We start from the raw sequence: 14,916 nt of genomic DNA, 5'->3' as shown, positions 1-14,916 counted from the left end.
GTTGATTTAGTTTTGATTGGTGAAAAGGTGATTGGTTGATGCAGAAATTCTTGATGTTTGATTGATGTTATTTGTGGATCCAGCTTGAAAATTTATGAAACATGGTCCCTGAAAGAAAGAGAAGGTTGTAGCCTTCTGTAGGCCAGCACCTACGTACTAGTATCTTGGCTAGTGCAAGAGCTAAGGGGGTTGTAGCTCCCTTCCAGGAGAAGATGGAAAACGAGGGAGGGTTGTAGCTCTCTACAGGTTGCAACCTACGTACTGGTAAAGGACTGCACCAGTATAATTGTAAAAAGAAGTTTCTAATTAAAGAGAATATAGAGACGAATTGCAGCAGGTGGTTTTCACCCACATTGGGTTTCCACCTTATATCTTGTGTTCTTGTGTGCGATTGTCTTTCTGCTCTGTTTTACTGGTTATGGTTACTGGTTATTTGCTTCTGAATCACAGATTAAAAATCAACATCAGAAAGATAAAGTAAATTAAAAAGTTTGCATTATATATGCGGGTTTTCTACTGCATAGTTGCATATATACTCGGGTTTAATTAACTGAAGTAGCGTATATCATTTGATTTTGAAAAAGGAATATTTGACTTGATAATACTGATTCACCCCCCCTCTCAGTATTATTTCCAACAATTGGTATCAGAGCAGGTTCTTCAAAAGAAGCTTGATCGTTTGAAGAAAGATCTTGCATCATGAGCAACTACGAGAGGGAAGCATCAATCAGGCCACCAATTTTTTATGGGACAAACTTCGTTTATTGGAAGGTAAGAGTTACTGCCTATCTTCAATCTCTTGGTACAAAAGTCTAGGATATCATAGATACAAGGTATACTTTTCCATCAACAACTCCCACAGATCCAGCTGAGAAGAAGAAATATGAAACAAATGCAAAGGCGGTCAATACTCTATTAGGATGCCTATCTCAATCAGAATTTGTCAAGGTAATGCAGTTTAAATCTGCAAAAGAGATATGGGACAAGATTGTTCTGAGCTATGAAGGAGATGATCAGGTAAAACGAGCAAAACTTCAAACCCTCAGGATTCAGTATGAAAATCTCAGGATGTATAATGATGAAAGTGTGGCTAACTATTTTCTTCGTGTAGATGAGATTGTTAATTGTATGAAAAATTTGGGTGAAGAAATAAAAGAGGCTGTTGTGGTTGAAAAATTTCTAAGATCTTTGTCCCCTAGGTTTGAATCTAAAGTTTCTGCAATAGAAGAAAAAGAGAATCTACAAAGCCTTAAAATGTCACAGCTGCACGGAATTCTAACTGCTTATGAAATGAGGAAAGGAGGTTCATCAAACAGGAGAGAAGTTGCCTTCAAGGCTTCAGGCAAAGGCGAGTACTACGAGTCAGGACACGTGTCAGAAGAAGAAGGACAACAACAATGCTATTTGAGCAAGGATGATGAACATTGGTTATGGCACCGGAGGTTGGGGCATCTAAGCTTTTCACAAATAAGGAAATCATGCAAATACCAGGCAGTTCGTGGTCTTCCAGATATCAAAATTCGAGATAACACCATATGTAAATCATGTCAGTTTGGTAAGAAAACCAGAACTAACTTCCCTGACAAGGAAGGATCAGCCAACAGGACTCTTGAACTAGTCCATACAGATGTATGTGGTCCATTTAGGACAAGGTCACCTCGAGGAGAAGAATACTTTATATTATTCATTGACGACTTCTCCAGGATGGTTTGGTTGGGACTTATGAAACACAAGGACGAAGCATTCGAAAAATTCAAATCTTTCAAAGCCTTGGCTGAAAACGAATCAAATCACAAAATTAAGTGCCTCAAGTCTGACAGAGGTGGGGAGTTTACCTCAAATGAATTTTTCGATTTCTGTGAAGAACATGGAATAAGAAGGGAATTCTCTACAGCTAGTACTCCTCAACAAAATGGAGTGGTGGAAAGGATGAACAGAACGGTCCAACAAATGGCTTGTGCTATGCTTGATGAGTCTGGGACTCCCACAACCTTCTGGGGTGAAGCTGCATTTGTTGCGGTTGTTATTCTCAACAAAACAAATGTCCGAATGAACAACACTCAAACTCCTCATGAGCTCTGGTATGGTGAGACTCCTTCGGTAAAGCATTTCAAAATTTTTGGGAGCAAATGCTATATTAAGAACACTGATGAACAGCTTGGCAAACTTGAACCTAGAGCAGATGAAGGCATTCTCCCCACAGCAAAGCATATAAGTGTTACAATAAAAGACTTGGAAGAATTGTTGACAGCATTGATGTAGTGGTTGATGAAAAAGGATACATCCCTAGGCAAGTAAATCATGAAAATATCGAAGAGGATGAAGACTACTCTCCAAATCAGACAGATGATGAAGAAGAACCTCAAGAGGCACCTGAGGAGAAAATAAGGATAGAAGAGAAGACTCCATCCAGGTACGTTCAAAAGAATCATCCAGAATCTCAGATTTTGGGGCAGAAAGAAGCAGGTGTACAAACAAGAAGAACAATTGTAGAAGCCTCAAGCTATTTGGCATTGCTCTCCTCCATTGAACCACAAAATGTAAGAGAGGCATGCAGAGATGAATGCTGGGTCAAGGCGATGGACGAAGAACTTGAGCAAATCGAAAAGAATAACACTTGGCATTTGGTTCCTAGACCAAAAGATAAGAATGTCATAGGGACAAAATGGATCTTCAAAAATAAGTTGAATGAAAATGGGGAAGTAATTAGAAACAAGGCCATAATTGTTTGTAAAGGGTATGCTCAACAAGAAGGAATAGACTTCGAAGAAACTTTTGCTCCCGTTGCTAGACTTGAGGCCATCCGAATGTTCCTTGCTCTCTCAAGCTTTCAGAAGTTCAAAGTTTTTCAAATGGACGTGAAATCAACCTTTCTGAATGGGGACTTAGAAGAAGAAGTGTACATTGAGCAACCAGATGGTTTCATCCTTGGGAATGATCCAAATCTTGTATGTAGACTAAAAAAGGCTCTCTATGGTCTTAAACAAGCTCCAAGGGCTTGGTACTACTGTTTGGACAAATATCTTCATCAACAAGGTTTTTCAAAGGGATCAGCAGATAGCAATCTTTACATAAAAATTGAAAATGACAAATTGCTAATACTTGTTGTGTATGTAGATGATATTATCTTTGGCAGCAATGAAGAAGCTATGAGTCAAAGCTTTGCATTGGTGATGCAGAAAGAATTCAAAATGTATTTTCTTGGAGAACTGACATATTTTCTTGGTTTGCAAATCCAACAAAATGAAGGCGGTATCTTCTTGTCTCAAACCAATTATCTCAAGCAGATTTTGAAAAAATATGGCATGGATGATGCAAAACTAGTATATACCCCCATGGTCACAGGATGCAGCCTCAGTGCAAATGATGAATCAGTAGCAGTGCATCAACCAACCTACAGATCTATGATTGGAAGTCTACTTTATTTGACAAGTACCCGACCAGACATCATGCATGTAGTCGTAATAGTTGGAAGATTTCAGGAAATCCCAAAGGAAGCTCATCTTCAGGCAGTCAAGAGAATCTTCAAGTACCTTCAAGGAACTCAAAACTATGGCTTATGGTATCCTAGAGATACATATCTCACACTTCATGCTTACACAGATGCAGATTGGGCCGGAAGTGTGGATGACAGGAAGAGCACAAGTGGTGGTGCATTCTTTATGGGTTCCAGATTAGTATCTTGGTTCAGCAAGAAACAGAGTTCGATTGCTTTATCTACAGCTGAAGTGGAATATGTGGTTGTTGCATCTTGCTGCACTCAACTTCTTTGGATGATGCAAACCTTGCAGGATTTTCAAATCACTTGTACACCACCGATATCCATCTTATGTGATAATACAAGTGCAATCAGCATTTCAAAGAACCCAGTCATGCATTCAAAGACCAAGCACATACCGATCAAGTATCACTTTCTCCGGGAACAAGTGTTGGAACAAAAGGTCAAATTGGAGTATGTTCCTTCTAAGGAACAAGTTGCTGATATTCTCACCAAACCACTGCCCAGAGAGACATTTGAATACCTCAGACAGAAGCTGGGAGTAGTTGATGCATCATCTTGCTGTTAAAACTTGTCTGTTTCAGAGAAAAATGGGTGTACGCGAGTTGAATGAGGAAGATCCGCATACATACGCCGATTTATGCAGGTGCAGTCGCGTATATGGAGTTCTGAAGAAAATCAACAAGGACAGACTCTAGTTGAAGAGAGTCTGATATGGGTCTGACAGAGACCATCTAGCACAGGTTCAAGGGGAGCAGATAATCTTCTAATAATGCATTGTTGGCATTATCTTAGAAGCTTTTGGTTCTAGTTCATTACTGTTGTCGGTTTTAGGTGGAACAGAGGCAGCGGGTGAACAGAAGAAAATCTTGGTTGTTGATCTGAATAATGATGGACAGATGCTGCTGCTTGTGACTTTCATAAGTCTTGGTCTAGATAATTCGTCTCTATGTCGTGTATCTCTTTTTGTGGTATCTCTTTTATGGTGTCAAGGTCATGTACAACCTATTTTGGTTTCCCCACTATGCCTGGGATGTACATGTAATGAACTTGGTTTTCATATGTAAATTTCTTATGTATCCCCACTTGGTTGGGTGGATGATCCCCACTTGGTTGGGTGATGGATGTATGTATTGAGTCTTTTGGTGATAGGAAGGTCTTTTATGATGTATAAGTCATGGTTCTTCTTAAAGAACATCTTTTGCAGATCTTGCCTACAGTCAGGGGGAGCATGGTCATCACATCAGGGCAGAAAGTTCAACATGCTCTCAGGGGGAGCACAACCCTTTGCCCATGATGACAAAGGGGGAGAATGACTTTGAGGATTTTGGGTTGCCATCAAGTCCAAAGGGGGAGATTGTTGGCATTATGACATAGGTTTGGAGCTATGGCACAGGTGTTGTCCTTGATGGCAACTCTCTTTGGTAACAGATCTCAGTTCAGGCTTTCAGAATGAAGGAAAAGTCATATACGCAAGTTCATCTACACAAAGGCACGTATACACGTGGGTTATACGTTTCAAAGGCGCGTATGCGTATACACGCACTTTCATGCAAGGAAAAGCACCTATATGTTGGAGAACTTACCTTTGGTCCGTGGTAGTTAGTCCTTGGTATTTGAACCTATGGTTTTGGACCATGGTACCTCGTCAAACATGTTGATCCCAAGTATTGGGTCCATGGTATTGGTTTATTATGGTTTTGGACCGTGGTATTGTGGAAGGCCTAAAATTATAAAAGAGGAAGGAGATCATGTGGCAAGGCATCATCTGAATTATTATTGAATATCTGATAAAGTGCTAGATCTAGAATACTAGAAATTGGGTTATGGTGCAGATTTGGATGAAGGAGGAACCTTAGCGCAAAGAGGAGGATAAGTTCTATTGATGGATCATAATCTTTAAGCTTAAATGATAGTATCTTTGTATGATTTTGATCTGTTATTTGTGGCGCTTTCTTGATCTATAAAGCTAACAATCTAGGTTATTTATATCTGAAGGAGCGAATTATCCTTTATATATCTGTACGCAGGTTTAGAGAAGCGAAGGCGCATATATACGCAGGTTCATTGAAGGAAAACAACGTATACGCAGGTTGTTCCATACGCAGAAGCGTATGCACGTAGGTTTCAGGCTATTAAAGTAGCGTATATATTTTGAGTTGTGATCTTGCTGCTTCTGTTTATTACTGCAGTATTGTGGGTTCAGATTTGGTGTGAGGTACTGTTACTGTGATCTAGGTACAGTCATCAGAGAAGTGTTTATGTTGATTCAATTTTGATTGGTGAAAAGGTGATTGGTTGATGCAGAAATTCTTGAGGTTTGATTGATGTTATTTGTGGATCTAGTCTAAAAATTTATGAAACGTGGTCCCTGAAAGAAAGAGAAGGTTGTAGCCTTCTGTAGCCCAGCACCTACATACTAATATCTTGGCTAGTGCAAGAGCTAAGGGGGTTGTAGCTCCCTTCCAGGAGAAGCTGGAAAACGAGAGAGGGTTGTAGCTCTCTGCAGGTTTCAGCCTGCGTACTGGTAAAGGACTGCACTAGTACAATTGTAGAAAGAAGTTTCTAATTAAAGAGAAGATAGAGACGAATTGCAGTAGGTGGTTTTCACCCACATTGGGTTTCCACCTTATATCTTGTGTTCTTGTGTGTGATTGTCTTTTTTCTCTATTTTACTGGTTATATGCTTCTGAATCACAGGTTAACAATCAACATCAAAAAGATAAAGTAAATTAAAAAGTTTGCATTATATACGCGGGTTTTCTGCTGCATAGTTGCGTATATACGCAGGTTTAATTAACTGAAGTAATGTATATCATTTGATTTTGAAAAAGGAATATTTGACTTGATAATACTGATTCACCCCCCCTCTCAGTATTACTTCCAACAAAACCAGGAAGACGACTACCAATCTAGGGACACAGTTCTTTTAGAACAGAGCTAGGATGAGAAAACGGGCTCATTAAGAGCAGAAACTATTAAAAAAACAGTTGCTCCTCCAAAAAATTATAGAGCCAAAATTTAAAAGCTTAGGAAGGAACAACAGAGGCTTTGGAAAACGGTAAAAAGGCTCAGACGAAAGATAAAAAAAGTATTAGCAGAGAAGGTTCTAGACAAAACCCCGGAGACAGTAAACGCAAGAGTTCAAACTGAATTATATGAAAGAAGAGCTACAGGGACTCAAACTGAGCCCATACACACTCAACCTGTTAAGGAACAACATGCAATTCTTACAGAAGTAGCTACCCAGACAGAGGTTGTACCCTCTTATAACTTAGCTATTCAGACGGAGGTGGTACCCTCCTACAGCATGGCTACCCAAACGGAGGTTTGGACCTCCCATAATAAAGGAACATAGACAGTAGGCATTCCTTCTCATAGCAGAAGTACTCAAACAACCATTCAAGCCAAAGATATCATGACGAGCAACTACCCCAGTATATTGAATCTTCAAGAAGATTTAGCACAGGCTTGGCTTGCCGTAGAATGACTTAAACAAGAAACTATCTCCCAACAAAAGTACCAAGAATTACAGAGGAAACTTCAGGACATGAATACATTAGAGAGAGAGAGTGAGACCTTTGACAAATACCGAAAAACAGAAGATAAAATTGAGAAAATGAAGCTCATATTAGAGAAGGTCATGAGTCAAGCGGACAATAGCTGCTCATTATACACTGATATCTTAGCATGTAGATCTCCTGCCAATAACTATGCATTATTTTTGTTAGAACGATACTTTCTGGTAAAAATTAAAGCATTGAGAGCTGGAAAACCCATCAAGTTAAAAACAATTGAGGATTTTATAAATTGTTTCAAACAGCATGGGGTAAAAGTTCAAAGGTTGCTTTGTGAATTTTACCTACATAATTCTGTATTAGAGGAAGAGGTGGAAAAGAACCCCAACCCTTTTGTGGGGGATGTTCAATTCTAAGCCTTTATCTCATTTGTTGTCAATCAACTAAAATGGTTCAAGGCTCATAACACGTTCCAAAGACAAGAGCATGGACTGAATCTTTGGGTCAGGAGTGAACCCAAACACCCTTTGCAAATGCTAGCCAATCACAAGAGTCTAATGACAAGGGAAGGGGTAATCAAAATTTTAGGGCCTATTAAGAAAGATATTGTACAGAAGGGAGTAGAATACTTCCTCTCCATTCAAGAAAGCTCCTTGGCTGCAGCCAAGCTCAGGTGGACAGTCTCCACTAGTAATGTACAAAATAGAGAGCCATTTAATTATTAAAAATTTAAGCTAGTTGTAGACCATTTTGTCACTTATAGCAATCTTATTTTGAGAGAAGGTGCTTATTGGCTATGATGTCAGTTCTGTAGCCCTATCATTTGGTATCCTACTGAAGGTTATCGAGCTATATACGAATTTCCTGAAGGGTAGACAGGGCCCATATCTGAGCTCTTGGCCAAGAACCATGGTTTAGACCACTTTACGACATTCCTTCTTCAGCTTATTCTTTAACTTCTCTGCATATGAATTACTTGCTTTTCATGAGGACATGAAACAGGGTAAGCAGGGGAGTATGTTGAGTCACGAAATGGGTATGTAGTTACTATTAATCTCATCATCCTTTTCCTTTATTCTTATCTTTTCTATATCCTAATGTTGTAATATATTGAGGAATTATGGTAAGAAATGAAGGAATTATATGAAGTTACGATTTAGCTAATTATTACCCTTCTTTATGCAGGAAAACAACAAAAGGGACAATTGTTGTTCCCTAACGAAGGAATAACAAAAATCAACAAGCAAAGAAAGGAACACGGTAGTTGCGGACAAGGCTAAAGACAAATTAAGAGGATCAGTGCGAGAAAGGAAAGGATGTCTAAAGTTGGAAATCGGTTGTGAATCCCCCTGGATTGGGAGATCCTGAGGGATAGCATTTACCATTTATCTTTTACCCTTTCTGATTATAAAAGGAGACGATTGTAAGAAGAAAGGGAGAAGCTCTGTTATTATTGACTTTGTAAATTTAATTACAGACTCTCGATGTTGAGAGAACATGGTTATATTGTAATGCTACTTACATTTGATGGTTAATACATAAGTGAAGTTGTTGTTCCCTTGTGTTATCTGAAGTAACTTAGCAGTGTTCGCTGGTGGCTAAGGGCCCGACCTCTGGTGGATTTAACTTCTTTCTTTGTGTTATACATTTCCAATTCTCGCAAGTGTGATGGTTTGATAGTATTCTTGCTTTTTGTGATTTTATCTCCTTCGTTGTTTATTGTTTTCTTGTGTTGACAGAATATCTCTGCTTTATATGACTTACAGTATTGTCGTTGATTCAGTTCACTTTCATTTCAGATTGAGTTACTAAGATAAATATTCCACTTGATTTAATCAACTGTAAAGAGTATTAACTATCATTGTTGGACTCTCAGATTGATATCATTGTTGTTTAGATTACTTACTAAAGATTGGGTTTGATTTAGATTAAATCAGTTAAGAAGAGACGAGTTATTACTACTGTACTCTCGGCTGATGCCATTGCTAGTCGAATTGCTTGAGTAAGGATTGATTATGATTTTAGTAGAAGATTGAGTCTTGAAGTTTAGATGTTATATTCCCTTTAATGATTGCAATTGGAATTTATTAGATGCATCCGTTTACTCTTGTATTTAAAGATCTATACTGCAATCTAGGAAACATTACTCTCTGAATTAATAGTAGCCACATACTATGTACACTCTTGAAATAAGAGGACTTGCCTGGGTTGATAATTAATGTGGGATAATTAGGAGTTTTAAAAGGCACCTTTTATCATCCAACAATGATCATAGTGCTTGTCTAAACTAGAACTAGAATAGTACCTGTGTCCATCACCTCTCCTATCTAGAGTGTCCAAGAACCTGCCATCTCTAACCATGTCATCCCTATTTGACCTGTGCCCACCATGAGATCTACTGCCATATGCCCCATCAATTTTTTCCTCCTATCCATGGTTTTTCCGAGGTGGTCCCTGTCTCTACAATTTTGACACACTTTGAAGGATTATTGCATCAACTTCTACTTGTTTCTCCTATGCCTCTATGATTTTGTGATTATCTTCCTTAAAACTTTGTAATTCTTTCTTTAAGCTTCTCAATGTGTCTGCTAATTTAGAAGAGTGCCCAACATCATGTTGCTCATTTGATCCATAGGGAAATTCGCGTGAACTTTAGCCTACCATCTTTCTAGTCATCTTGATATTCTTTCGTGTCAACCGTAACATGTTAGTTAAACAAAAATATAAATATAATCAACATACCTCAGTATAGTTTGAGGAGGATATCTCATCTGCAAGATCAACCAAATTAGAAAATACATGTATAAAAATAATCATAACAACATATAGATATCATCCTAACCATATTCTAGTCATCAATGCATGACCCGATCTACCACACGTTATGAACTCATGCATGACAACTACAATCATGTCAATTTACATATAATCAACATATGCAAAACATGCATGCACACATGATACATAAAAACATTAACATGCATGACTAGTGCATAACCGACCTATACTCACAACAAACACATCCAACAACACACCATAAACTTCCACATGGTGACAAAAATGCAACCATGACCAACACCATGCATAAAAAAAAACTATATAGACAACAAGCATAAGGAACACATATGCAACTAACATGAATGCATGACCAATGCACCTCCCATCTAGCCCAAGGGGTGAACCATGCTTTGAAACCACTCTGTAAAACCCTCCTCCCACATTTACCCAAGTTAACTGGTCCACTCGGGTAAACATGTGATGAGATTCTAATACAATCTGATTCAACTCCCCATGTATAGTTAAGGAAGTGGAACTAACACAACAAAACCAATATGACCTTTTGTGCATGTCACAGAACCTACAAGATCCAACCAACCCTTCCAGGTGATCAACCCTTGAGACAACTTGACACTTCACTTCCCTAGAGCCTTAATCACTCCCATGACATGGGCATTTGTGTGACTGGTTCCCTCTAGTCACTCTCACAACATGGGCATGCAAGCAACTAGGGTCATTTTTAGCTAGTTCTGAACCTGCGACCCCGAATTTTGTGCCACCTTTTCAACCCAAGACTCAGGCCACTGCCCATAACTCCTTGAGACCTTTAGGAATGCAAATTAACATCGAGACATTCATACAAATGCAAATATTTGAACAAAAACTTGACTGGAACCCTACTAGAAATGACATGCATTTCGTCAAACATGTCATGAATATTAAATCTACATGTCATAACAATAGATTTGAGCATAGGAGTCTCATACTTATCTAAGAATCACTAAGAAGAATTGATGCCTTATCACATTAACTGCATCATCATCTATTAGGTAATATATTCATTGTTCATTCATTTACAATCAAAACATCATGAGAGACATACATCATCATTGTCATAAAACATACTCATAATCAACACATAAACAATAGAAATAATAAGGATACATCAGCCATAAATGCCACATATGAACTAGTACATTTGCTCATAAAATACCAGGTAAAGGAACTCTTATTAATGAATGCAAATGCCAACCAGGTATGGAATTCCACGAACCACCAGACCATATATTGGATGAACCAAATATTTCTTTCATCCAATCACCTCCATGCCATATTCCAAGCATGAATTTGGGACTCATAAACCAAAATCAACTAGGGTTTATCGAGGCTACACCACCTCAGCCTCATCATTAGAACTAGGCTTTACCACAATCTTCACCAGATCACTAGGCCAAAACAACCATGAATGCCACCAGATTTCTCCACCCACACCATGATGAATTTTCCTATCTCATAATATCTAGGCTTTACTATAATCCACATTCTTATTCAGGTATCACTTGGCCATAATAGAGACACCGGTCTCTGGGATTTATTGCATTCCACACTGGATCACTAGACCCTAACCGAGACTCCACTCTCCAAGCTTTACCATATATCCCACCCTAACCGAGATTCCTAGGCCTGATGGAGAGCACCCACCTCTAGGATTTACCGTATATCCCACCGTCCACTGGTCGAGGATTCCTAGTCCCACTAAGGTAATAAAAAATCTAGCTTTATCGTGACCCGCAATCTGGTTCAGGGGTTGCTAGGCCCATGTGTTCATTCTTTCAGAGATCCACCTCACCCAGTTTCGAATCCATCTGGAAATCCAGCTCAACCAAAACATGAGAACCCATCACACCATGCCTATATGGAAATGGCAAGGAAAGGTTGAAGAACATTGTCACACCTGGAAAAATGCATACCCATGATAGCACGAGAACTAATAACACACCTGCATAACCATGTATGCCAAAACTAACAAGGAAATCACACATGCAAATCGATACCTACAAATAATCCCACCGTAGCTACTTGATCCTCCTCTTCCTTGCTTGATCATTGCTTTCCTTCACCTTCTTTGCTCTTCTTGATCCAATGCTAAAGCATTCCAAGAAAATTCTAAGTGTCCAAGAGTGTGAGGGAGAGAGAGAATAAAGAGAGAGTTTCAAAACTAAACTGACAAAAGGTACCAATTTATCCTCATAAGACTTTTTATTATTGAGGCCTCTATTTTCTTCTATTTTCCATTATTTTCTTTTATTTTCCTCCTCACATGAAACCTATGACATTTCACCTTCCTTTTCTCCTAATTTCCATTATTTTCATAAATAAATTTCCAAAAATGTCATTTTCCCTTTCCAAATTCTTTGCCATTTCCTTTTTCATTTTCCCTAGCCATAATAAATCAATGAACACCCACACTAGGATACATGTTTTTTCCCAACATTCAGCTTGAAACAATTTTTTCATAATCATGGTTATTATTTTGGCTTTATTAATCTTTATTACATGAAAATTTCACTAGGGTTGTTACAGATTCGAATTCACTAGCATTAGAAAGAACCTTCTTAATTGCTTCAATTGAATTTTGTGCAATTTCCCATGGCCTTTTATTCCAAGCAAATAGAGTGGAAAGGTACACTAATTTAACAACAATTCTTACAAATGCATGCAATTACATATATGTACTCTTGTAAGTCGTATCGGTAGTATGGGATCCATATTTTCATCCATCTCATCTCGATTTGGAGAAATACCTTGTTTACAACTTGTAATCCCATTTGACCACCCGCCCCTTGGCATTTTTTCTTTTTTCCTTGTGTGCATACAATAAATGCAAGTATGCTTTGCATTAGCACCACGGCCAACATTATACATGCATTTTAATTGTTTTAAATCAACTAATAGATGCCATTCAACTTCATATGATCCATAACCATCAACAACTAGTTTTTCTCCCATTCTACGTGAGGCAATTGTTGTCGGCATCAAAGTTTGATAAAAAAAAAAACCCATTTAAGTGTTTCATGAGACTCCTTAGATATGCAAAACAATCCCAACCACCATATGTGATTCTCAAATTGGACAATTTTTATTTTTTTTATCAGTTACCTCAATATTAGGATCCATGGCCCTGTTCATTAATGTGATAGACACTCTTTCATATTTCTCTCTATTAATGAGTTCCATCTCATTAAATTTAACAACAAAAATTAATTTTTCATGTGCTTCCTCCACAAAAATATCATAAAATTTCACCATAGCTTGCAATATTTTCTCTAGATCTAACCATATGTTGTTCTTTGAATTCAAAATCACAATTTCATTCTTAATATTTTTCTTCCCACCCTTTTGTTTTATCTCTTTCTTTGCTTCTATATGATACATGTCACCCACAAGATCAACAATTTTTATATTACTTCTTGCACGAGCACCTTTTATATGAAAATGACAAGGAATGACAACTTTAGTGATTCCAACATTTATCAATCCTTCTCATAAGCATTTAAAAAGTTTTTTATAACCTCGTCTACTAATCCCAGTATCATCGCAAACACTTTGGACTTTCTCTACATTCATAGGCTCTGACAGTTGATTTATCACTTAATCAACAAGACATGTTCTAAGGGAATCAAAACATGGTTGTCCAATCATGGATATTATCTCATCTTTCTTGAACATGGACTTCAAAATATAAGATATGTTTTCCCCTTCCAAGGTTTCTTCTCTCTTGTTTGTCTTCAGGAGATATTTTATAGCACATACTCTCTTTTTCACAGCACCCCCTGTGGATACCAAAGAAGAAATGCTGATAAATTTTTTAATTCTATATCTTCCTCCAAATGGTGTTTTCTTGAGTACTTTCAAATTCCTTGTTAAACTAGCAACCTTAATTTTTAAAGTCTTAATCGTTTTACTAAAATATTGTCTATCTTTGAAAAATCTTTTATTTTCTTCAAATTTATTTTGTCCCTTTCCACCCAATCTTTTATTTTCTACAAAGTTGTTCATAATACTCTAATTTTGTAGAAAGATGGTTTGTCGTAAACTCATATTCTAACTATTTGCAACCAAATTCATGTTCTGAATTTGATTAACGCTTTCAACCAACTTGCAGTTTCAGTATTCCAGATCATAAATTGTTTTGAGTAGGTTGTCCACTTTCTTCTCAAGATATTTACAAGTTCCCTTTAAGTTTTCACAATATCCTAGCAACCCATTCTTTCCATTACATAAAAACTTGACCAATCTTGTTACACTTTTGTGTTAGGATATTCCGACACATAGGATATAGTTAAGTTCAACTTGGTCTAGTATAGAGTTAGGTTAGAGTTAGGTAAAGTGTGTTTCTTTACCGTTGTACATTTTGTAACTTACAATCCGACGGTCACGATATGTAGTGATCCGACGGTTCACTCTCACCTCGGTATTACCGACACTTGATCCGTGGCTTGACACCCGATTGGTCCATGAGTTCTATTTAAAGCGCATGGAGGGTCATTGTTCGGGTAATCCGTGCATGAGAGAAGCTTATGTAAATTTTCATTCTTTGATTAATAAATTGTCTGTACCCACGTTGGGACAGGCCGTGGACTGTTTCCCTCCTTGCACTCTGAGGGTTTTAACCACGTCAAAAATACTGGTGTATTGATTTGAGATCTGGTTGTGAGCGGTGTCCTCTGATACCATGAAATTAGAGCCCATCAACTTGAGAATGAGTTGCTTACTTTGGATCCTAATAATTTTTCTTGCATTGAAGATTTCTTGTCCAAATTCAAGACCCTTAGATATCTCTTGGAAGGTGTTAAAGTTAAGAAAGAAGATGGTAACCTTATTTATTCCATCCTTACTAAGTTGGGACCAGCCTACTCTGTATTTGTTTCCACTTTCCATTCTACCAGGGAAGCTTTCATTTGTCAAGGCAAAGACTACAAGCCCCCTTCCTTTGACTCCTTTTGTGATTCCTTAATAAGAGAACAAGAAAAACTCTTACACCTTGGTCTTCTTAATCTTGGAAACTCTTCCTCGAAAGCGTTAGCCGCCCAGCAGCAACCAAATTCAAAGAATCCTAAG

Source organism: Pinus tabuliformis, chromosome 3_1 (assembly GCF_031772625.1).
Source record: "Pinus tabuliformis cultivar Carrire ecotype Pingquan chromosome 3_1, CPIR1, whole genome shotgun sequence".
In the NCBI taxonomy this organism is placed as follows: domain Eukaryota; kingdom Viridiplantae; phylum Streptophyta; class Pinopsida; order Pinales; family Pinaceae; genus Pinus; species Pinus tabuliformis.
The sequence above is the reverse complement of the archived record's forward strand: the minus strand, read 5'-3'. Positions refer to the sequence as shown.